The sequence below is a fragment of the Bubalus bubalis genome, chromosome 1 (assembly GCF_019923935.1).
Source record: "Bubalus bubalis isolate 160015118507 breed Murrah chromosome 1, NDDB_SH_1, whole genome shotgun sequence".
Lineage (NCBI taxonomy): Eukaryota > Metazoa > Chordata > Mammalia > Artiodactyla > Bovidae > Bubalus > Bubalus bubalis.
The window spans coordinates 38,692,399-38,700,032 of record NC_059157.1 but is presented as its reverse complement, the minus strand read 5'-3'; positions in this window follow the sequence as shown (position 1 = coordinate 38,700,032).

Below are 7,634 nucleotides of genomic sequence, written 5' to 3'. Positions count from 1 at the left end.
AAGGTCCTGGGGGAGTCTCAGAGACATCTGGTCTTACATTATTTGAGCCCTTCAACCTATGTCCGCAGAGAGAAACCACCCGGGGCTCAAGAAACAGACATCTCTTCCCTCCTAGACCTCAGAAATCTCTTTGTTACTTTGCCCCCAAACCTCTGAATTGAGCCAAGTGGATGAAAACTTCCTTCCATGATCATACTGTCTGTCTTACTTAGCTGATTACTGAATTATGCACCCAGCATTCTCACTAAACAGGAACCCAGCCTTGTTACTACCACATAAGCTCATGGAATAAAGCTGCAGGAATATAAAATGCCCCAAACTATCAGCCTTAACACAAGTCAGTTTTGAAAATAACTAGTGCAATGTCTTTTTCCAAAGAAAGAAAGAAATACTGTCACAAAGCAGATGTCCCCACTTGTCTGCAGGACTTGGAAAGTTATCCTTTGATACATACCTACATTGAACTGAAATTTCCAGGGAGTCTTCCCAGATACCCACTGGGATCAGGTGTGTTCCTATTGTTCCTATCAAGATTCTCCTAGTTTGTTTTCAGGCACAGATGAAACAAGCTGATACATGACTTTAATTGGCCAGGAGAAATCTTAACAAGGTCACAGGACCACAGAGGCAGTAAAAAAGGCAGCTAAGAAAGGGAATTCTCCCCACTGGCCCTCAGCCACCTCCGAGGCTGTATCTCCTCCAGTGGAGGGTGTCCAGGACCTACCATTCTGAGCATCTACTGACAGATGGGAGGTACCCAGCTGGATTTCAGGTTGTTTTTTTTTTTTTTAAATTTGTTTTGGTGTTCAGTGTATTCCCCAGAGAACCTGGACATAGACAAAATATGCATAGATGTGGCTTTATGCACTGAGGCATGGATAATTTAAAATTTTAAACTAATTATTTTTCTAGGGTATGATTGGGTTACAATATTACATGTTTTACTTGCGTAGGATTATATTTCAGTTTTAGTATGCTATAAAACTGATCAACACCAAGAAAGTAGAGGTTTTACTTTTACCATCCTGTTGACCTATTTCGGGGCTTCCCTGGTGGCTCAGATGGTAAAAAATCCACCTGCAATGCAGAAGACCTAGGTTTGATCCCTGGGTAGGGAATATCCCCTGGAGGAGGGCATGGCACACCACTGCTGTATCCTTGCCTGAGAATCCCATGGACAGAGGAGCCATCAGCCATCCCTCTGCTGCTACTGTCTGCTATCAACTGCTCTGTTCTGTGAATATATGGATTTGTTTTTGTGCCATTGACTGTCTTTAATATTTTTTACTGTATGTGTTCTTTTTCTTTGTTTTTAGTGTTCCATATATGTGGATTCACAAGGTATTTCTCTTCTAGATGTGTCTACAAGACATGAAAGGGTCAAAAGTTGATAAATAACCTTGATTGGGTTAAGAAAAACCTCATTAAGGTCATGCGACCTCAGAGCAGAATCAAAGGCAGTAGGAAAGTGAAATTTCCCACTGGTCCTCCTCAACCACTTTCAAATGGACTCAAGAGTGTCCAGCATCTGCCATTCTGAACATCTACTGATCAACAGGGGTTAGGGTTAGGGACCAACCCAGCTGGGGTGCAGCAGAGTAGAGGATTTAAGGTTGTTTTATGTAAATTTGGAGTTCACTTACTTGTCCATTTTGACATTATTTGATACACCTGCTTAGTGCTGTTGACTTGAATAAACTTACTATTATATGAAAAAGAAATTTGGCATTCAGCCTGTCCATCAGAGAAATGGGACAGTAAACCAGATATTATTACGTATTGATGTGGTTTAAGTGATGGGACACAGATACTTTAAATTTTAATTTAATTATTCTTTTCTAGGTTATCACTGGTCACAATATTAGACAAGTTTCATGTGTGTAACAATATATTTCAGCTCCAGCATATCATAAAATTGCTTAGCACCAAAAATTTTTTTTTGTTGTTGTTACCATTCTGTGGACCTATTTTACTCATTGGCTGTCCACTTGCTGCTACCCTCTGATGTCAACTGCTCTGTTCTCTGAGAATATGTGTTTGTTTTTGTATCATTTGTTTTCCTCATTTTTTTTTTTTTACTTATTTGCTTTTTAAATATATGTTTAGTGTTCCACATATAAGTGAATTTGTAAGCTATTTCTCTTCTAAATGTGTCTTCAAGATGTTGATAGATACAGGGTGATTGTTGTTGTTCAGTCACTAAGATGTGTGACTCTTTTCAACCTCCTAGATTATAGCTTACCTAACCTTGATTGGTTAAGAAAACCTCATCAAGGTCATGTGACCTTAGGATAGTATAAAGTCAGCATGAAAGGGAAATTTCCCCGCTGACTCTACTCAGCCACCCTGGAAAGTGCATCTCCTCAGCTGGAGTGTCCAGCACTCATGAATTTGAGCATGTGCTAACAGACTAGAGGCTCACAGCTGACTAGAGGTTCACAGCTGTGTGGTTTAAATTTGGTGTTTGGCTAGTCCCTCAGGGAAATACAACAAGAGTAAAATTATATACTGATGTGGCTTTAGACAGTTGGGAACTGATTCTTTAATTTCTTTCAACTTAATTTAAAAATTTTTTAAACTTAGGTATCATTCCATTATAGTATTATTGAGTTTATAGATGCACAGCCATACATTTCAGCTTCTGTGAAGCACACATGTCCTCAGCACCAAACATGCAGTTTTCCTCTGTTACTATTTGCTGCCCCATTTTGTCTGAGGCTTCTCCTCTGATTTCCACTACTCAGGTCTGTGTATCTTTGTACTTGTTATCCTGTCAACTTTTTTCTTCCTTAAAATTCTTTTTGCTTGTTTTCTTTTTTTTTTTGTGTTTCACACAAGAGTGAAATTGTGAATTATTTCTTTCTCTTAACATGTCTTCAGATGTGGTTAGACCAAAGGGAATAGACGATGTCACTTGGCTAAGAAACTTTCAACAAGGTCATGCGACCTTGGAGCAGCCTCAGGTCAGCTAGGAAAGGGACATTCCTCCTTCACTGGTCCTCAGCCACCTTCAAAGCTGCATCTCCTCCAGTAGAGGCATTCCTCCCCCACCTCTCTGATCATCTCCTACAGAGAGGAGGAGCACAACTGGATTTTAGGATAGTTTGCTTTCAATTTGGTGTTCAGCATATTGCTCAGAAAAAGACGTCCATAGTAAAGATACATAGTGATTTTGCCTGACAATAGGGTAAGGTGTCTTTATAATTTAAGTTTATAAATTGAGTTAACATTGTGTGTTAAGGTTAGATGTGCTTCATTTGTGCTTTACACATCAACTTTTGTAAACCTTACATGCTCACCACCCAAATTTTCCTCTCTCACTGTCACTATACATTTGATGACTTTACCATCATGCCTTTACCTCTGAAACCTCCTCACTGGTATTCACTACTCTGTTCTGTATATCTGTGTGTTTCTTTTTGTCATCTGGTTTGTTTCTTTCTTATTTGTTCTTACTGTTCTACCCAGGAGTGAAGTCCTTTGGTGTTTGCCTTCAGCCTCTGACTTAGTTCATTAGCATCATAACAAGGTCTATCCATGTTCTGGAAAAGAACTTTTCTTAAAGGCTGATTAGATTTCCGTTGAATATGCACACAATTTTTTTTTTTCCTTACCCCCTTTTCCCTTGATTGGGAACTATGAAAAGGAGCATATTACTTTTGTTTTCTTCTAGGAGTTTTACATTCTTAGGTGTTATCTTCAAATCTTTAATCAACTCTGGGTTGAGTTTTAGGTATGGTGCCAAATAAGGATCTAGATTTAGACTGTGATGCTGGGAAAGATTGAAGGCAAAAGGAGAAGGGTGCATCAAAGGATGAAATGGTTATATTGAATCACCAATTCAATGGACATGACCTTGAGCAAACTCTGGGAGATTGTGGAGGACAGGGAAGCCTGGCATGCTGCAGTCCATCAGATCACAAAGACTCAGACTCAACTTAGTGAATGAACACACAAATACAATGATCTAGATCACTTAATCTCAGTAAATTTAAGAACAGAGGCTGATAAAATACATCCTTCTGAATACTAATATTATGTGAAGATTCAAATTCTAAGGAATTTAGCATCTTATCATTCTGATTGATGTGGGATACTGGATAAGCAGTTATGAAAACTCAATGCTATTGTCTGTAGGCACTGAAAGCTTAAAAAATTATTTGTTCATCGTTCATTGAAAAATATATTTCACATTATTATTAACTAGGTAAAAATGAGACACTGAGGATGAAAGATTCAGAAAACAGGAGAGAAGACAATAATTTGGGTAAGTGAATTTGAGCCTGAAAATTGATTTCCCTGATGTCAGTTGGGAGGGTACAGTTTTTTTAAATTAGCAAATTAAAAAATATTTTTGATTTTCAAATGCCTATGGCATTCTAAAGGAGATAAGTCCTGGCTGTTCTTTAGAAGGAATAATGCTAAAGCTGAAACTCCAGTACTTTGGGCACCTCATGCGAAGAGTTGACTCATTGGAAAAGACCCTGATGCTGGAAGGGATTGGGGTCAGGAGGAGAAGGGGACTGGTCCTCAGCCACCAACAAAGCTGCATCTCCCTCAATGAGGGCATTCCTTCCCCACCTCTCTGACCATCTCCTACAGAGAGGAGGAGCACAGCTGGATTTTAGGATGGTTTGCTTTTTAAAGCTGGTGTTCAGCATATCGCTCAGAACAAAAGTCCATATAAACTTATGTAGTGGTTTGGCCTGGCAATAGGGTAAGATGTCTTGAACTTTATAATTTTACTTTTTAAATCGAGTAAATGTTGATGTTAATATTAGATGTTTCATTTGTCTTTTTTTTTGCAATTACAAAGCTAATTTTAAAGATTTGGGGTGAACTCCACAGGAATAAAAAAGACTGGGAAAGGATAACCCCCTCACCCTCTGGGAGTGGCTGAAAGGGAGAGAGGCTACCTGAGGGGAAGGAAGCACAAAAGGGACCCGCTGCAGACTCAGGGCAAAGGGAACACCATCGGTCGTGGGCCCCGGGAGCCCTGCGACAGGAAACACCAGCGTGGGGGCACTGGCTTCAGGCACACAGTCCAAGGGCAAGAGGGTTGCACAGGAAGCCACAAAGCTACTTGGCTTCCCCCTTCCCTTTTGCCTTTTTAGCTTCTGCTGCATGATCTGCATGTCCCTCTGCTTGGGGAACAATCGCCCCAGCAGCTCAGTACATTCCCTTAACCGAGCTGCTCTGCCTTTTCTTATTCTTCTGGTGGGCAAGCTCCTGCTGGTTACCTCGCGTCACGCTGACTGCAGCGACTCTGCCCTTTTGTACATGATCACATTTCAGCTTTTTGAACCTTATTCATGCTCACCACCCAGATTTTCCTCTCTCACTGCTGCTACACATTTGACCACTGTGACTATCCTGCCTTCTCCCCTGAAGCTTCCTCCCTCATTTCAGTTCAGTCACTCAGTCATGTCTGACTCTTTGCGACCCCATGGACTGCAGCACGGCAGGCTTCCCTGTTCATCACCAACTCCCAGAGTTTCCTCAAGCTCACGTCCATTAAGTCGGTGATGCCATCCAACCATCTCATCCTATGTCGTCCCCTTCTCCTCCTGACTTCAATCTTCCCCAGCATCAGAGTCTTTTCAAGGGAGTCACTTCTTTGTATCAGGTGGCCAAAGGACTGGAGTTTCACTTTCAGCATCAGTCCTTCCAATGAACACCTAGGACTGCCTTCCTTTAGGATGGACTGATTGGATCTCCTTGAAGTCCAAGGGTCTCTCAAGAGCCTTCTCCAACACCACAGTTCAAAAGCATCAATTCTTCAGCACTCAGCTTTCTTTATAGTCCAACTCTCATCCATACATGACTACTGGAAAAACCATAGCTTTGACTAGATGGACCTTTGTTGGCAAAGTAATGTCTCTGCTTTTGAATATGCTGTCTAGGTTGGTCATAACTTTTCTTCCAAGGAGCAAGTGTCTTAAAAGAAATTAAAATTTCATTGTTGCATGTCACTATCTGCAGTGATTTTGGAGCCCCCCAAAAATAAATCTCCCACTGTTTCCACTGTTTCCCCATCTATTTGCCATGAAGTGATGGGACCAGAAGCCATGATCTTAGTTTTCTGAATATTGACTTTTAAGCCAGCTTTTTCACTCTCCCCTTTCACTTTTATCAAGAGGCCCTTTAGGTCGTCACTTTCTGCAAAAGGGTGGTGTCATCTGAGGTTATTGATATTTCTCCGGGCAATCCTGATTCCAGCTTGTGCTTTATCCAGCCCAGCATTTCTCATGATGCACTCTGCATGTAAGTTAAATAAGCAGGGTGACAACAGACAGCCTTGACGTATTCCTTTCCTTATTTGGAACCAGTCTGTTGTTCCATGTCCGGTTCTAACCGTTGTGTCCTGACCTGCATATAGATTTCTCAGGAGGCAAGAAAGATGGTCTGGTATTCCCATCTCTTTCAGAATTTTCCAGAGTTTGTTGTGATCCACATAGTCAAAGTCTTTTGCATAGTCAATAAAGCAAAAGTGGATGTTTTTCGGCAACCCTCTTGCTTTTATGGTGATCCAGTGGATGCTGGAAGCATCCTCCCTACTGTGCGCTGCCTGTTCTTGTATCTGTGTGTCGCCTCTGTCTCTGGTGTGTTTGTTGCTGTGCTGGTTTGTTCCTTCTGTGTTTGCTGTCACTACCCAGGAGAGAAGTCCTCTTGTCTTTGCTTTCAGCCTCTGACTTAATTCATCAGCAGCATAACACTAAGGTCTCTCCATGTTCTGGAAAATAATAACACCTCAACTTTTCTTTTTTCTGGCTGATTAGATTTCCATTGAGTATGCATACTATTGAAAACCAAAAACATTATTTGTTCATCCTTAGTTGAAACATGTATTTCACATGAGCTAGGTACAAATGAGACCCTGAGGACAAAAGTTCCAGAAAACAGACCCTCAGCCATGAATCATCTAAGCTAGTAGAGAGGAAGATAATTTGAAGTGAATTTGTACTTGAAAATTGCCTTCCCTGATGTCGAATGGGAGAGTCCAGTTTTCAAAATTAATCACACTTATTTTTCCTTTTCAAATGCCTATTCCTCAATATTAAGTGTAGCTTCCCCTAGTGCAAATATTTGTGTACATGTGGGGAGACCTTTTATCTCCTAGACTGTGATACATGTAACCCAAGTCTCTAAGTTTAGTCTTTCGAGGATGCAAATCCAAATGCATTTAGTCTGGGTCCTGATCTGTGTGTCGGGAATCAGGGGAGAGTATAGAAATGTCTGGGCATTTCAGTTCAGTCTCTCAGTCATGTCTGACTCTTTGGGACCCCATGGACTGCAGCACACCAGGCTTCCCTGTCCATCTTCACCTCTGGGAGCTTACTCAAGCTCCTGTCCATCGAGTCAGTGATGCCATCCAACCATCTCATCCTCTGTCATCCCCTTCTTCTCCTGCCTTTGATCTTTCCCAGCATCAAGTCTTTTCCTATGAGTCAGTTCTTAACATCAGATGGCCAAAGTACTGGAGTTTCAGCTTCAGCATCAGTCCTTCCAGTGAATATTCAGCACTGATTTCCTTTAGGATGGACTGGTTGGATCTCCGGGCAGCCCAAGGGACTCTCAAGAGTCTTCTCCAACACCACAGTTAAAAAGCATGAATCCTTTGGCATTCGCCTTTG